The sequence below is a fragment of the Eulemur rufifrons genome, chromosome 7 (assembly GCF_041146395.1).
Source record: "Eulemur rufifrons isolate Redbay chromosome 7, OSU_ERuf_1, whole genome shotgun sequence".
Classification (NCBI taxonomy): Eukaryota; Metazoa; Chordata; class Mammalia; order Primates; family Lemuridae; genus Eulemur; species Eulemur rufifrons.
Window position 1 is genome coordinate 57,403,581 of NC_090989.1, and position 14,199 is coordinate 57,417,779.

General features: G+C 35.9%; 1 protein-coding gene across 1 annotated transcript in view; it reads left to right on the plus strand.

The window, feature by feature from the left end:
* Positions 1–296: 296 nt before the first annotated feature.
* Positions 297–14,199, plus strand: part of ATP6V1A (ATPase H+ transporting V1 subunit A) — a 55,672-nt gene continuing 41,769 nt past the window's right edge. Inside the window, exon 1 of the mRNA XM_069472629.1 lies at positions 297–368. The gene's annotated coding sequence lies outside the window, so the exon portion shown is untranslated. The remainder of the gene's footprint in view (positions 369–14,199) is intronic.

Here is a 14,199-nt window from a genome sequence, read left to right on the forward strand (position 1 = left end):
CGACGGGCCCCAAAGGGACGGAACTCCATAGCCATTTCCGGTCCCTAGATCGTGATGTGAACGTCACTTCCTTAGCAATGCACTTTAACCCTTGTCATCCACGCCTTTTACATTGCACTTTACAACAAATCTTTGTGAAGACTTAAATTTACTTTTTTCGTTTAATGCAAGAAAAGTAATATTCAAACGATCTTCAAAAATACAAGCCCCGGAGAAGCGGCGCGCCGGGATGGGGGAGGCAGGGCGGAGCTCAAGGTCGCGTGACTGGTTAGACCCGCCCCCCACCGCTGCTGAAGACTTCCCCTCCCGTAGTGACAGAGCTTCTGGGTCTGTGATCAGTACTGATTCTGCACCTCGCGCTCCAGCAGGTGAGAGGCGACCGGTAACTGGCGACTGGCGGGGATAGGAGAAGGGGTGGGAGGAGGAAGAGTAGGAGGGGTGTGAAGGCCGTCTCCTCTGTCACTGTGCGCAGGCTAGGAGCTCATTTTTCCAGATCTCTTGACCTCCCCCCCCCAATTCCCCCACTATGGTCGACCCCGCTACCTGGGGATTGAAATGTCCTAGGATTGGAAGTGAGTGCGGCCATTATGATTCCCTATTCGGAGTCTTTGCGGCTTCGGGTAGCAGGATTGCTTCAGCCATTCCTCGGGGTCTGCAAGTAGTGGTCAGGTCCCATTCTTCAAAGCTCATTCTTTGGTTAAGGCCCTCACTGTCTTTTACCCTCAGTAAAGCTCCCCGGGGCTGGGGAGCGGGGAGGTAGGAAAAACCCTGGAGGCAGAGGCGTCTCCGTTGAGACAGGCTTGGGAGGGAATGTCCCTGATATGGCCCTCACTGCGGAGTCATTGAAAAGCTTCCCTCCGAATGTGCTTTCTCAGTAATTCGAAGGGTTTTAAAATCTGACATCCCTGCAGGAAAGGTTCTATAGGCATTCACATGCTTCGGGTGGGACTGGAAGGGCAAAAGCAGGGCTTTTTCTTCTCTGAGGGAGATGACAGTTGTAGGAATAAAGATACACTATCTTCAAAACAGGAGATGTTGGTAATGCGACAGTCTCGATTGAATGGGGAGGCGTTGAAAGATGGTGTTTTGGTGTCGTGGTCTGCCAGAGGCCCAGGCTAGCATAGGGAAAAGTGACTGGGTTTCCCTGAGAGGGAAGTAATTCTTCAAAAACTGATTGGGCTGGAAATAAAACTAAAACAAATTTATTTGATCATAAACTTAAAGGTAATTAAGCCAAGATATTGCTGACTTCAATCCTTATCTTTTTGCCATTCTTCCCTAAAATCCTAATTAATAGCCATTTCCAATCAATTCCTTGACCAGCTGTGTGGTAAATTTATATTAAGAGGACTTTTATCCCTCCTTAGCTTTCCCCATTTGTGAAACTCCAAATGACCTCTTCAGATTTTAATGAGTAGTGTTTTGTGAAAATACAGAAATTGTTTTTGCCCAACCCAGTGTACACCCTTCTCATATGTAATGTAGTAGCCAATGTTTTGACCTCAAACAATGTGTTTTAGGGAAGAGTATTTTTCTCTTTGGGGTTAAATTCTTATTTGTACTGCAAACTCAGAAAGTTCGTGTTTCTTTTCCATTGAAAGGCCTTACAAAAATTACAAATTTGTTTTTAAAATTTAAATTGCCATTTTTGTTAATATATAAAATCATATTCTCATTAAACCTTTTAGTTTTCTAACTAATAAGAATTTGAAGAATACATTAAAAAGACAGCTGAAAAATGAGGAAGATGGAATCATTACCTTTGAGTGGTAGATGTATTCTGTATCTTCCAAATTCTCTACAATAAACTGGTCTTATTTTGTTAAGGAAAACAAAAAGTTATAAATCTAGAGTAATAGCAATTTAACAAAAAAAGTTTTATAGTAAGTTCAAAATAGGAAAACTGGCCTATTGATGCTGCTTAGTAGAAAACATAACCTTGAAGATCTTGCTTTCCCTAAGTAATAAAGACTATTAATATCTCTTGTGGATTTGTAATTTTAGCATTTTGTACTTAATGACCTATACTGGACAATAGTACTAATGATATGTTTACATAGCTGTGCCTGCTACAGATATAAATATAGTTTTATCTATTAATTTTCTCCATAGTTTGGTTCCCTGATCTCTAGAGGAGAGGAAAAAAATGAGTAGTGTTGCTTCATTGCACAGGTGACATTCCACCAAATAAGAAGAATTCCTTAAGTGCTTTGGAAGTCCAAACCAGTCCTGTCTGGCTGAGACCCAAATGGGAAAGAGAAAACCAGCTAGAAAGCTTTGAGTATTGGAGGGGGAAATGGCAATATGAAAGTGGTTGAATGATTCTGCAGTTTTAGTTCACAATTCCTCCAATTTTAGAGAACTTAGGAAAGCAATAACATGGATTACTGATGAAATGTGGAAGATTAACAGCAGAAATGGTTGACTAAATTTCTGCTAAGGTTAAATATAAAAATAAGCTTTGACTTTATACACACAAGTGATTTGAACTTTCAGTTCATATACACAAGTGATTTGAACTTTAGAAGACATTTCTGAGACTGGTTTTATCAATTTATGAAAGTTAAATGTAAAAATCTTAACATTTATTAGGGAATTGTGCTATAATCCACTATTAAATAACACATAAGGGGCTCTTACACCTCTTGTTTTCTTAATCTGAGGTCTTTCTCGTTTTCACTGCCTGTATAGATTATTAGATTATTGCCACCACCAAGTATGCTTTCTTCCCCCATGGGCAGAGGTAGCCACTCAGTCCTGTACACTACTACGCGATATTTTCTATTCTAGTTGTGCTTCTAGCACATTGTATTAATTGCTGTTCGCTGGGCTGTTCATCAGTAAACCATAAAGCTCCTTAGGTGTTCAAGGACTGTGTCTCTACTGTTGTGTCTTCAGCACTAGAATACATGGTAGGTACTCAGTAAATTGTTTATTGAATGAATGTTGGACAGTTAGACAAGAAGATGAAACAGCTTTAACTCTTGCAGATCATAGCTCCTCCTATGGTTGTGCACTAGGTATTACCTTTCAAATGTAAATCAGTAATAACCTTCCAAATAAGGGTCAATAGAATAGGTATAAACCTCAAGTGGACTTTATTAATGCAACGAGAAACTTATTTTTACAGCATGTATATTTACTAATAGGTATGGTTATCATCCAAATATGGGAAGAAAGGGGAGAGCAGTGAGTTGTACTAAATGAAAAAAAATGGTACTGCATGAGCTATAAGGCGAATAGCAGTAGACTAAAAGTCAGAGGATCTTCATCCAGCACTGGCACTTTAATTACATGCTCTTTTAAGTAAAGTTGGGTGTGAGGGTTTCAGGTTTGATCCTTAGGAACTTTCTTCTCAAGGGTATTGTGAGATTAAACCCTCGATAATCTGTTTGAAAATATTTTAAAATCTAAGTGGTATGTAGATATAAAGCAATATTGTACAGACTTAACGTGAATAGATTTCCTGGTCACATAGACCTAGGTTCAGGTTCTGACCCTGCCTCTTAATAACTGTGTGACCTTGGATAATTTGCTTAAATAAGGTTAAGTTTCCTCATGTTTAAATCTATCCCATAGGTGCTTTTAAATTAGACCATGAATGTACAATGCCTAGTGCACAGTTTGTAAAATTTTTTTATTATTTTACCAATATCTACTTCAATTTTATATAGTGAATTTCTAGGAAACTTAAGGCATGGCACATAATTGACTGACTGATGCACGCCTGAGCAACAGGTTCGGTGTGTGGAGAGGGGAATAGAATTTAAAATGAAGCTATTACCAAAAAAATGGGGGAGCAAGAAAAATGTATGTCCACCAAAGATTCTAAAACAGGTTTATTAATAGCATCTGAGAAATGTCAACGTGAAGTTCCTTATTTTGGCAACTGCAGTGACTTCATGTTTTCTATATAAAAATTTTCCAAAGCTCATGATCATTAATATGTGGAATCGGCAGTTCTTCTGTTTCTAAATTATTATTCCTACAATGAATTATAGAAATATATTAAAATTGTACAGATTGTAGAGCAGGGACTTCTTAGTTAATGCTTATAAGTTTAAAAATTTTGCTTTTTTGAAAAATTTAAATGTTTTTATTCTTATTTTTATGCACATATGAAGTAAACAAAGGGATGTAGAGAACATAATGGTCACGTGAACTAGAGTAAAATTGATGACTCACAAGGATTAGTGGCTTTGCAATGGAAAATATTAGTATATTAAACCATAATTAAAGTATAGCTATCATGAGTTTATGTTTCATTTTAATCCTGAAAAAAATTACTCAGTTGTCTTAAGAATTTTATTAAGAGATTATCAAATATTTTCTTTAATGTCAATTATCTATTATAAATAAATGAATAATGAATTTGATTTATGAATACTTATTTATTATTTGTTCATAACAAACGCATTTATTGTAAGTAAATTGTGACCAATAAGAATGTTTTCCATATAATTTCTTTAGAAAATTGAAAATTTTTTCTATTCCCTTTTTTCCTGTGATGAAATGAAAGACTAGTATACATAAGTGTATTCTTTTATATATAGTATGTATACATTATGTATCTGTATATGCATAATGTGTATATGCTAACTAATATGTATATACAAAAATATATGTATAGCGTGTGTGTACAAAGACAGCTAGAATGGATATATGTTTTCATAGTAACAGATCTTTATTTTTACCTGAAACTATTAAAACTATCTTTAAAATTAGTTACTACTTGTGAATAAGATTAATAATTAGTTTATATGTTTAAAACTCCTCTTTCTGTATATTTTTTTGTAGTTGGCTCTATTTAATAAATTTCACGACTGTGATTAGTTGTTTTTATTTTTTTTTATTTATTTATTTATTTATTTATTTTTATTTTTTTTTTTTTTTGTTGAGACAGAGTCTCACTTTGTTGCCCAGGCTAGAGTGAGTGCCGTGGCGTCAGCCTAGCTCACAGCAACCTCAGACTCCTCGGCTTAAGCGATCCTACTGCCTCAGCCTCCCGAGTAGCTGGGACTACAGGCATGCGCCACCATGCCCGGCTAATTTTTTTTCTATATAGATTTTTAGTTGTCCATATAATGTCTTTCTATTTTTAGTAGAGACGGGGTCTCGCTCTTGCTCAGGCTGGTCTCGAACTCCTGACCTCGAGCGATCCACCCGCCTCGGCCTCCCAGAGTGCTAGGATTACAGGCGTGAGCCACCGCGCCCGGCCTGATTAGTTGTTTTTAAAATTTGATGGTTTAAATTTTAGAAAGAAGCACTTTAATCTGTATATCTTATGATTTTTTTTTATCACTATTATTTTTGGTACTATATTATAACTAACTACAGTAAGATTTTCAGTTTTGGATCATAATGCTATCTGTATGTCTGTATGAACTATTGATCTTTTGGTGATAAATGTTTTAAAAAATTTTATCTGCAACATGCCACATTTTGTTTTCTTTTCTGAAAAATAGTTGAGCTCATTTCATTGAAAATAAAATGGCTGGTACATGATATGATGCAGAAGAGCTCCAGATGTGCTTGAGCAATGAAAAGCAACCAGACTTTATAAGTTTTTTTGTTTTTTTTGAGACAGAGTCTCACTCTGTTGCCCGGGCTAGAGTGAGTGCCGTGGCATCAGCCCAGCTCACAGCAACCTCAAACTCCTGGGCTCAAGCGATCCTACTGCCTCAGCCTCCTGAGTAGCTGGGACTACAGGCATGCACCACCATGCCCAGCTAATTTTTTCTATATATATATTTTAGTTGGCCAGATAATTTCTTTCTATTTTTTTTTTTTTTTTTTTTAGTAGAGACGGGGGTCTCGCTCTTGCTCAGGCTGGTCTTGAACTCCTGACCTCCAGCGATCCACCCACCTCGGCCTCCCAGAGTGCTAGGATTACAGGCGTGAGCCACCGCGCCCAGCCTATAAGTTTTGTTTTAGTTATTTCTTAGTTTAATTTTTTAAAACTGTTTATTTCAAAGTAACGTAGAGAAAACTGATTAAGTTGGAAAATACTTGTAAAATTGAAGAAAGGCAGGTGTGTCACAGTGATTGTATATATGTGGAAAAAGTTGGAATTAAATACATCAAAATAAGTAATTATTTCTAGATTAGAGTGTTAAAGAAAAATTAAAATTTATATACTTTCTGTATATTTGAGTTCCTATAATCAAAGGTTCCAAAAATTTTTTCAATTTGATGTAGAAAATTAAAACATGTAAATAATTCTTTCATCTTAATTACTTGGATATCTCAAATGAAAAGGTTTTTACTTGTCCAGATAGCTGAGTAAGTTATTTAATTTTGTAGGTGTGTATATAATATTTTTAGGTTTAAGTATATCAATACAGCAGAATTTTAAAAAGTAGAGTAAATCCCAGTATATAAGGGAATTTACCACATGACAAAGTGATATTTCAAGGCAGTGGCGGGCGGTAGGGGAGGAAGCACACATACATGATAAATTTAACGAATACAGCTCGTCCATCCAGAAGAAAATAAAGTTGAGCCAGTACTTTGCAACATATGCAAAAACTAATTTCAGATGGATTAAAGGATTAAATGTAAACAGTAAAATATTAATCTTCCAAATTTTCTTCATGCATGCAATCTAAATGTAGTCTTTTAAACCAACATAGGAAATGTAAAAGTCATAAAAGTAAAGATAGACATATGAGGCTACATAGAAATAAAGAATTCTTAGGCCGGGCGCAGTGGCTTATGCCTGTAATCCTAGCACTCTGGGAGGCCAAGGCAGGCGGATCGTTTGGGCTCAGGAGTTCGAGACCAGCCTGAGCAAGAGCGAGACCCGGTCTCTACTAAAAATAGAAAGAAATCAGCTGGACAACTGAAAATATATAGAAAAAGTTAGCCGCTCATGGTGGCACATGCCTGTAGTCCCAGCTACTTGGAGGCTGAGGCAGAAGGATGGCTTGAGCCCAGGAGTTTGAGGTTGCTGTGAGCTAGGCTGATCCCACGGCACTCTAGTTTGGGCAACAAAGCGAGACTCTGTCTCAAAAAAAAAAAAAAAAAAAAGGGAATTATTAAGTGGCAAAAATAAAGGAGAAAAGACAGATTAAAAAAAAATTTTTGGAAGATATATAACAGATGAAGAGCTGATAGTTGTAAGAACTTTTACAAACTAAGAAAAAGTCCACTCAGTAGAAATATGGATAAAGCATGTGAACACAGGTTCACAGAAGAGAAATGCTTATTCAGCAAACATGAAAAGATGTATAACCTTACTAGATCAATATACTAATAATGAAATATTACTTCTCTGACTGGCAAAAATTAAGGGGTAAACCTACTGCTAGCAGAGATGTTTGTAGAAGCATTTTCTTATAAAATGCTAGTGGAGATATGAATTGTTGCAGGGTTTTTTCTTATAAGCAATCAGGCAATATCTATTAGTATTGGAAGTACATATATTTTTCCGTCTATCAATCTTGCTCCTTGTAATCTTTTCCTTAGAAATAAAAACACCAGTAAGAAAGTGTTTACATGGATGTTGATTGTAGCAGTGTATATGGTGACTAAAATCTGGGAACAAAGGGAATGCCTGTCAATAGGGATATTGTTATATAAATTATAGCACAGGCATATTAAGGAATGTTGTGAAATGATTAAGTGGTAGGCATTAAATCTATGCTGGTGATTTGAAAGGATTTCCACCATGTATCAGAAGTGAAAAAGGCAAAGTATAAAGAAATGTATTAATATATAATGAGATCCCATTTTTATAAAACCAGTTGAAAAACACCACGAGTTCTGTACATGGTTGTCAACATCAAAAGGCCAAAATAAGCAGAAAAGAAAAGGAAAGAAAGCGGCAGAGTATTTATAGTAATATATGCATATAAAACTACATGTTTGTGCACCTATGTGCAAGATGAATTGCAGAAAGGATAGTTATCACGTGTTTAGTGGTTATCTCAGAGTGATTTGATGGGCATTTAGGTGACTTTTTCTTTCTTTCCTTACACTTTTCTATATTATGTGTTTTTATTTTTGCAATGAACATGAAGTGTTTGTGTAATTAGAAAAAACCAAACTAATTACCTTTTGAAAAAGAAATAGAAGACCAAATAGGGCAAAGAAGAAATTAACAAAAGGAAAAAATACTATTTGACATGGCCAGAGATGACAGTTATTTAAAATTTTTTAAATCTTAATTAGGTATCTGAGAGGAAGGTGTATAAATTATCCTCATAATTCATAAATTATTATTAATTTTATACATGTGATAATCCTTGGATACCCAGTAAGAAATTTGTCATTAAAAATGTAACAGAAAATTATAGGCATTACCACATATGGTTACAAATTGACATTTTGTTTGGTGTGGATATTAAGTGCTCTAAAATGCCTTCTGCTTTGTAGGTGTAGAGCTTATTACACAAGTATGGGATCTGTCAGCTGACTTAATCATGATAGAATCATAAGAAAAGTCCACATTTGGGTTTTGGCAAATAAAACAAAACTAGATTACAAGATTAACTTTCCTTAAGAAAACTTCAAATAAGAATTTCTTTAAAGAAGCAAAACTTAAAATATTTATAATTATTTAATAGTTGATTTCTGTCCTTTTAAAAGAATCTGCTCTATTGGCCTAAGAGGGAGGGGGAAGAATCTGAAGTTAATCCATTGTTCAAGGTCATGATAGAAAATGGCAGATGCTTTAGAGTTGGATTTGTTGCATATTTGAAGTAGCTGTATTTCTCACATTGTTCTTTTTTTCTTTTCCTTTTTCATTACCAGCTTTACTTTATTAACCCATTAGGTTAATATCTATAGCTTTATTTTACGCTATATAAAGTCTTTCTGAAAAGAGTTGGGATGTATGTAAATAAAAAGTAATTTTAGAGTAGTATTAAAGTAGCAAAGAGATTAAGGGCACAAGTACTGGCACCAGACTGTGTGGATGAAATCCTGGTTCTTCTGCTTCCTAGTGGTGTGACTTTGGGGAAGTTACTTTTATCTTTTTGTATTGCATTTTTCTCAGCTTTAAAATAAGGATAATGAGGGCCAGGCACAGTGGCTCATGCCTGTAATCCTAGCACTCTGGGAGGCCGAGGCGGGAGGATTGCTTGAGCTCAGGAGTTCAAGACCAGCCTGAGCAAGTACGAGACCCATCTCCACAAAAAATAGAAAAAATTAGCCAGGCGTGGTGGTACAGGCCTGTAGTTCCAGCTACTTGGGAGGCTGAGGAAGGAGGATCACTTGAGCCCAGGGGTTTGAAGTTCCTGTGAGGTAGGCTGACACCATGGTACTTTAACCCGGGCAACAGAGCAAGAGTCCGTCTCAAAAAAATAAATAAATAAATAAATAAATAAATAAAATAAGCATAATGATTATTTGCTTTATTGGGTATTGTGAGGATTAAATGAATAATATAAGAAAAGAGATTAGAATAATAGCTGGCACATAAGAGCTATATAAATATTTGCTGTTAATTAGGTCAGAATATATGTATATAATAGTTTTATTTCTTGGCTCAATTAGCATCTATTGAATCATTCAATAATATTTTTAATTAAGTTAAATGGGTAACACATAGTAAAAACACAATATGTACAAATATACTTTATTATGCATAATACAAATATAGTAAAAATTATATATTCGTGCAGGTGTATTCTCTCTCTCTCCTCATCCTTATTCCTTTTTTTCCCCCACGTATTTGTCCAAAAATTATAGCACCTCTTCCTATTATCCTGGACTTTACATTTTTCACTTAACAATGTTATCTTGGCCATCTTTCTACATTGATACAGTTAACGCTGCCTCATTCTATTATTAATATCTTCATATTCAGTTGTACTAACATCATTGTCATAGGTAACATTTATGGACCACTTATTTATTGACACATTTTTCTTAATACTTTAGTCGTATTAACTTACGGAAGCTTTCAACAACCTATGAGATAGGTACTCTTTTTATCTCTGTTTTACAAAAGGAAAGTTAGGCATGGGGTGATTAAATATCCAACAGTCACAAAGCTTGTAAGTGGTAGGACTCAGGATTTGAACCCAGCGAGTCTCTTTCCGGAGATTACTGTTCTTGATACCAGTAAGCATATAGCCTCTCATACTACCACAGTGTGTTTAACTGGTCTCCATATTAGTGGACATTCCAATCTTTTGCTTAAGAAACAGCGCAGTAATTTATATTTCATTGATAGAACATTTTTGTACACATACAGTAAATTCATAGAAATAGAATAGCTGGGTCAAAGATAAGTATGTTTTGAATTTTGGTAGGTATTGCCAAATTTCTGTCCAGTTTAGGGATGTACAGAAGTTAAGCTTTGTCCTCAGTAATTTCCGAAAATCTACCATTTATTTTGAGTCTTTGGATGGCTAAATGCCTTTACCATTTCTAGCATCACTGGATTGTGTGTGATCTACGATCATGTGATAACATATGTTACCCTCCTATGGACTCAATGTACGACTCTCAGTTAAGAACAAGGTATGACATTTGGACAACTTATTACTTTCAAATAATAAGTATTTTAGGTATAACTGAAAATGCTCCTTATATGATTTATACATGGAAATTTTATCAATTGAAATTTGAATGTATGTTCTTGAAAGAGTAAGATGCTATAATTGTTAATAATTGTGCGAGTTGCTGATTTTATGTACCAAAACAATTATGTAAGAGCTTTCAAATAGTTAAATAGGGAATCAGATTAACAATAGAAACATTAAGAATGTGATAGCTAAATGTAAGAATCTTTCCTTTCTCGTGGAAAGGAATGAGTTTTCAATAATCCATGACTCCTAGTTTTAAGTAATGCAAAATTAGGCAGTGAAGGGCTTTATTCAGATGAATTATAAAATTCACAATTGAGTGTAACATGCTTTTGTTCAGTGTACTTTATTTCATTTTTTTCAAGAAAGGAAAAATATCTCTTATCATGACTCTAAGAAGCAGGTTGCCTGACACCATACTCTTCAATGTAATCCAAAGCAGCCACTAAAAAAGCAATCTGCTCAGGTCCCAGCCTAATATACATACAGCGTTTGAATGAAGATTTATAGTACCTGCTATTGTTCAGAGAGAGAGAGAGTGTGTGTGTGTTTTAAATATGATCTCATTCTCCAAAAGATACTATATTAGGGATAGGGAGGGTTGGGAAAGTAGTTGTAAATAGAGATAAAAAGGCTGTCAATAACAAATTTTTATTGTGAACAAATTCTACCTCCACTCTCCAAATGAGCCATTGAACCATGTCAACTGTAATGGCCAAATTATTAGAGTTTAACCTGAGTCTTGGAAGACAACCCTTCTATGCCTCATGGCACAAAAGCTTATTCAAGATAGCGTTAATATTTTCCTAAATCTTCCCCCAACATATTGTAAGTTGATATTGCTATTAAGCCCTGTTCTGAAAATATGGATGAATAAGTACTTAAGAGCCATATCTGACTACTATATTCCTCATGATTAACTAGGTAGGACCAGAGGGTGCCTACACATCCTTATCAGGAGTCACATACATTCATTCTAAACAAACAAAACGATTTGGTTGAATTTTCATCTGTTCCTCCATGGTGTTCCTAGGGTTAAGGTTCTCTTACTAGGTTCTCATAGGCCATGTAGTCCTTTATTACTACTCTGTTAGTTGACATATAAAAACAAAAGTGAATATATATTCTCTGGAAGCATTATGTCATTATAGAAATCATACTCCCAATACTTTGTGCTTTTTCAAAATTTCTATTGAGATATAATTAATATATCTGCACATATCTAAAGTGTACAATTGGATAAGTTTTGATGCATGTATACGCTCATGAAACCATCACTGCATTCAATATACTGAACAGATTCATCACCCCCAAAAGAAGTTTTCTTGTGTCTCTTTGTAATCCCTTCCATTTCTCCCCACCCCCCATCCTTAACTATCCCCTGATCTATTTTCTATCACTATAGGTTAATTTTCATTTTTTAGAATTTTATATAAATGAAACTTTTTTTTTTTTTTTTGAGACAGTGTTCCTCTGTCCCCTGGGCTAGAGTGCTGTGGCATCAGCCTAGCTTACAGTAACCTTAAACTCCTGAGTTCAAGCAATCTTCCTGCCTCAGCCTTCTGAGTAGCTGGGACTATAGGCGCACATCACCACGCCCGGCTAATGTTTCTAGAGACGGGGGTCTCACCCTTGCTCAGGCAGGTCTCAAACTCCTGATCTCAAACGTTCCTCTCATCTTGGCCTCCCAGAGTGCTAAGATTACAGGCGTGAGCCACTACGTGTGGCCGGAACTTTTTTTATTTTTTTGATCTGTCTTTCACTCAGCTTAATTATTTTGAGATTCTTCTAGGTTGTTACATATATCAATGATTCATTTCTTTTTCTTGCTGAGTATTATTCCATTTTATGAGTATACCACAATTTATCCGTTTATTGATTGATGAATGTTTGGGTTGTGTTTCCACCTTTTGGTCATTATGCATAAAGCTGCTATGAACATGCATGTAAAAGTTTTTGTTTGGACATAGGCTTTCATTTCTTGTGAGTAAATACCAAAGAGTAGAATGGCTGAATCATGTGGTAGGTGTATGTTTAACTTTTTAAAGAAACTACCAAATTGTTTTCCAAAATAGTTGTACCATTTTACACGTCTGTATGAGAGTTCTAGTTGTTTTGCATCCTTACCTGGTACCGGTCCGTGGCCTGTTAGGAAACAGGCCATGCGTCACCCTCTCCCCACCCATGACACCCCACCCCCCCAGCCCCAGTCTGTGGAAAAATTGTCTTCATAAAACCGGTCCCTGGTGCCAAAAAGGTTGGGGACTGCTCCCCTGTTTTCCAACATTTACAGCCTGGCAGTGGAGATACACATTGAACAACAGTACCTTTCACAGTTTTTAATTACAGTAGTGGTAAGTGCTACAGAGGATATAGAAGATTTTGAGTACATATCAGGGAGAACTGGAAGCTAATTCCTTAGCAAACCATACTATTTAAAACCTCCATCTGTGATTAAGTCCTCTCCTTTCCCCATAGTCAATTCAGTTAAATAAACCCTGACAGATTTCTTACCCTCTGAATTGAAAATGTCTGTGGACTTTTGACTATAGTCATATATTTAAATCCAGGTTATGAAGTAGTTTTTGCCTATGTTAGGGAGCATTCTTTTCCTCTTTTGTCCTTTATGCTTTAGGCTGCAGTTTCGTTGCACAGATTTTATGAATTCCACAATTGGAAATGAACTGTTTATGGTGATGTTTCCTGTTAAACATTGTGTTAATATGCCTTTGCACAGTTTGTAAACCTTAGTTCGCTTCTGTTCCATTCATGACATAATAGGACAGATCCATTTGAATGTAGAGACATCATATTATGATACAAGTGTAATAGATGCTGACTCTAACATGTGCCTTGTATGTACATCAGTCTCAAATACCTGCATTGTTTAAATTTGGCTAGTTTGGCTGTTAATGATGTTTTCAGCCAGGAGCGGTGGCTCACACCTGTAATCCTAGCACTCTGGGAGACTGAGGTGGGAGGATGGTTTGAGGAATTCGAGACCAGCCTGAGCAAGAGCGGGACCCCATCTCTACTAAAAATAAAAAGAAATTAGCCGGACAACTAAAAATCTATACACAAAAAATTAGCCGGGCATGGTGGCACATGCCTGTAGTCCAGCTACTTGGAAGGCTGAGGCAGAAGGATTGCTTGAGCCCAGGAGTTTGAGGTTGCTGTGCTGGGCTGACGCCACAGCACTCTAGCCTGAGCAACAGAGTGAGACTCTGTCTCAAAATATATATATATATATATATATATATGCATATATATATGTTTTCTTGGCAAAGCAATCAAGAAAATTTTGTCAGTAACATTCAAAAGAGTGATATGGTAATTGTAGGCAGTTTTTAAGAGAAGTTTCTAAATATTTTAAACAGTTTTTTTTAAGTTGTACAATTTCTAGGGTGATAACTTATGAAGGGGATAATTCTCATGCATGAGAATTTACATTTAAAAAAAAATTGGTAGTCACTTCCTAGGCAGTTTATCTGACAGAAGCCTATCCAAAAGCCAAACAACCATTAGCAGTGCTAATTCATATACTGTGAAGGTTGAGGATCCTTCCAGAAGAGAATTTGCTGATGAAAGTCCTTGGCATAATGAACTTGGAGTTGCAGACTGTTTAACACAAGAAATGTCATTATTGGTATTATTATTAAATACA